Genomic DNA, 3,691 nt, shown 5'->3' with positions numbered 1-3,691 from the left:
GCCCCGTCGTCCTTCCCTGATAGCACCATCCAGCCTGAGTGTTGCTGACCCTGCTTAGATCTGGCAGCTGGCGGCCCCATTCTTGGCCATGCTCAAAGACAGGGGCCGGGCTGAGAGGCCAATCCTGCCTCGCTCCAGTCTGTTCCAGACACCTCTCCCTGGCCATCGGATTGTGGGGCCACTGCTCATGTCAGACACACATGGGTGCACGTATCTGTTTGTACCCAGTAACTATCAGCCATGGTCAACCCCACCATGTTCTTCAATATCGCCACTGACGGCGAGCCCTTGGGCCGTGTCGCCTTCGAGCTTTTGCAGACAGGTTTCCAAAGACAGCAGAACACTTTCATGCTCTGAGCACTGGAGATAAAGGGTTTGGTTATAAGGGTTCCTGCTTTCACAGAATTATTCCAGGGTTTATGGGTCAGGGTGGTGGCTTCACACGCCATAATGACACTGGTGGCAAGTTCATCTGCAGAGAGAAATGGGATGAGGAGAACTACTTCCTGAAGCGTACAGTCCTGGCATCTCGTCCCTGGCAAATGCTGGACCCAACACAAACAGTTCCCGGTTTTTCATCTGCACTGCCAAGACTGAGTGGTTGGATGGCAAGCGTGTGGTCTTTGGCAAGGTGAAAGAAGGCATGAATATTGCGGAGGCCATGGAGCGCTTTGGGTCCAGGAATGGCAAGACCAGCAAGATTAGCATTGCTGACTGTGGACAGCTCTCATGAGTTTGACTTGTGTTTTATCTTAACCACCAGCCCATTCCTTCTGTAGCTCAGGAGAGCACCCTCCACCCCATTTGCTCACAGTATCCTAGAATCTTTGTGCTCTCGCTCAGTTCCCTTTGGGTTCCATGTTTTCCTTGTTCCTTTCCATGCCTAGCTGGATTGCAGAATTAAGCTTATGAATATGAAATAAAAACTAACTAACTAAATAAAAATAAATCATTTGTAAGGCCCGGCATGGTGGCTTATGCCTGTAATCCCAGCACTTTGGGAGGCCGAGGCAGGCAGATCACCTGAGGTCAGCAGTTCGAGACCAGCCTGGCCAACATGGTGAAACCCCATCTCTACTAAAAAATACAAAAATTAGCTGGGCATGGTGGCACATGCTTGTAATCCCAGCTACTCAGGAGAATCGCTTGAACTCAGGAGGTGGAGGTTGCAGTGAGCTGAGATTGTGCCACTGCACGCCAACCTGGGCGACAGAGGGAGACTCTATCTCAAAACAAAAAATATATATATATATATGTGTGTGTGTATATATATATTTGTAGAGATGAGGGTCTTGCCATGTTGCCCAGGCTGGCCTGGGACTCCTGGGCTCAATTGATCCGCTAGCCTTGGCCTCCCAAAGTGCTGGGATCACAAGCATGAGCCACCACACCTCGCCACTTATTTATTTTTATTGTTATTTATTTATTCTATTTACTGACATCCTTGAGCCATCACACTGCTGTTTTGTCTCCTGTGCCCTCCTAACATTTTAAAAAGTCCTTACAGAAATGCTGTCTTTTCGTGAGGCTTTCCCCAGCTGCCCTAGCAGAAATTTACCCCTTTCTTTCCTGTCCCTTCTCAGCTTTATTTCCTTTGTACTGACCACTACATTACTATACACACACACACACACACACACACACACACACACACACATTTTTTGAGACGGAGTCTCGCTCTGTCACCCAAGCTGGAGTGCAACCTCCGCCTCCCAGGTTCAAGCAGTTCTGCCTCAGCCTCCCAAGTAGCTGGGATTACAGGCGCCCACCACCATGCCCGGCGTATTTTTGTATTTTTAGTAGTGACGGGGTTTCACCGTGTTGGCCAGGCTGATCTCGAGCTCCTGACCTCAAATAATCCACCCACCTCAGCCTCCCAAAGTGCTGGGATTACAGGTGTGAGCCACCGCACCCTGCCAATGTTATCTTTTTCTTATGTATCCTGTTTAGCGTCCATGTCTCCCATTAGCACAGGCGATCCCCAGGGAAGGGATTTTTGGTCCTTTGCTTACTGTCCCATCCCCAGCACCTAGAATGGTTGGGGGCACACAGTGGATGCTCAGTAGATGTTTGTTGGGTGGATGAATGAATGAAGTGGGTGGAACTTTCTGCCCTAAGGTGGTAAGAATGCTGTGTATCTCAGGTCTCAACTGCTGGCTCTGGTCTCCTCTAGGGCTGTGGGCATTTAAGTGGCCAATCCAGTCTCAGGTCAGCAATCAGAATTTCCCATCCTCGACAGAAATAAGAACTCAAAAATGGATTCATGTTAAACATCTGCATCCAGCTCTGCTGGCCTTGGGTCCGTGCCTGGGTGGGAGAGGGAAGGGGTGAAGGGTGGCAGAGCTGGCTCTTCTTGGTCCCTTCTAGTCCTTCTGCACCCTCCCCAACCTGCCTGCAGCTTCTGACCCTTTATATTCTTCCTAGTGCCCTGAAAACCCTCCAGACCAGATGACTTCTGCCGCCCCAGGGTGGCCCCACCTGCTGGCTCTTGCCTTGGAGCTTGCCTTTGGCTCCCTACAGACTCCTGGAGCCCTGCATTTTCAACACCTGGGACCCGCCTTCACATCTAGCCTTTGCTCCCTCCTTTGGCTCCATGATTATTTAATATTAGGTTTGGGGCCGGGTGAGGTGGCTCACGTCTGTAATCTCAGCACTTTGGGAGGCTGAGGTGGGCGGATCACGAGGTCAGGAGATTGAGACCATCCTGGCTAACACACGGTAAAACCCAGTCTCTACTGAAAATACAAAAAATTAGCCAGGCGTGGTGGCGGGCACCTGTAGTCCCAGCTATTTGGGAGGCGAGGCAGGAGAATGGCATGAACCCGGGAGGCAGAGGTTGCAGTGAGCCAAGATTGCGCCACTGCACTCCAGTCTGGACCACAGAGTGAGACTCTATCTTAAAAAAAAAAAAAAAAAAGGCCGGGCGCGGTGGCTCACGCCTGTAATCCCAGCACTTTGGGAGGCCGAGGCGGGCGGATCACAAGGTCAGGAGATCGAGACCATCCTGACTAACACGGTGAAACCCCGTCTCTACTAAAAATACAAAAAATTAGCCAGGCGCGGTGGCGGGCGCCTGTAGTCCCAGCTACTCAGGAGGCTGAGGCAAGAGAATGGCGGGAACTCGGGAGGTGGAGCTTGCAGTGAGCCGAGATTGCGTCACTGCACTGCAGCCTGGAGGACAGAGCGAGACTCCGCCTCAAAAAAAAAAAGATAAAAAAGATTAGGTTTGGATGGAACAACAATTCGAAACAGTGGCTTAAGCAAGAGAGAAGTTTGTTTCTCTCTCACACAAAAACTCTGCCTCAGCTGGGTGCAGTAGCTCACGCCTGTAATCCTAGCGCTTTAGGAGGCCTAGAGGGGTGGATCACCTGAGGTCAAGAGTTCAAGACCAGCCCGGCCAACACGGTGAGACCCCATCTCTACCAAAAATACAAAAATTAGCCAGGCGTGGTAGTGCATGCCTATAATCCCAGCTACTCGGGAGGCTAAAGCAGGAGAATCACTTGAACCCGGGGGTGGAAGTTGCAGTGAGCCACGACATTGCACTCTAGCCTGGGTGACAGAGCAAAACACGGCCTTAAAAAAACAAAAAGGGCCGGGCACGGTGGCTCACACCTGAGGTCAGGAGTTCGAGACCAGCCTGGCCAACATAGTGAAACTTCGTCTCCACTAATAGTCGGGCGTGGTGGCA

At 51.2% G+C, this 3,691-nt stretch overlaps 1 pseudogene; it reads left to right on the top strand.

Moving 5' to 3' along the window:
• Positions 1 to 240: 240 nt before the first annotated feature.
• On the top strand, positions 241 to 733 carry LOC105553092 (annotated as a pseudogene).
• Positions 734 to 3,691: the final 2,958 nt, after the last annotated feature.

This window comes from Mandrillus leucophaeus, unplaced genomic scaffold (genome assembly GCF_000951045.1).
Source record: "Mandrillus leucophaeus isolate KB7577 unplaced genomic scaffold, Mleu.le_1.0 Scaffold58, whole genome shotgun sequence".
Classification (NCBI taxonomy): Eukaryota; Metazoa; Chordata; class Mammalia; order Primates; family Cercopithecidae; genus Mandrillus; species Mandrillus leucophaeus.
This window is presented reverse-complemented; position numbering and strand designations above follow the sequence as displayed.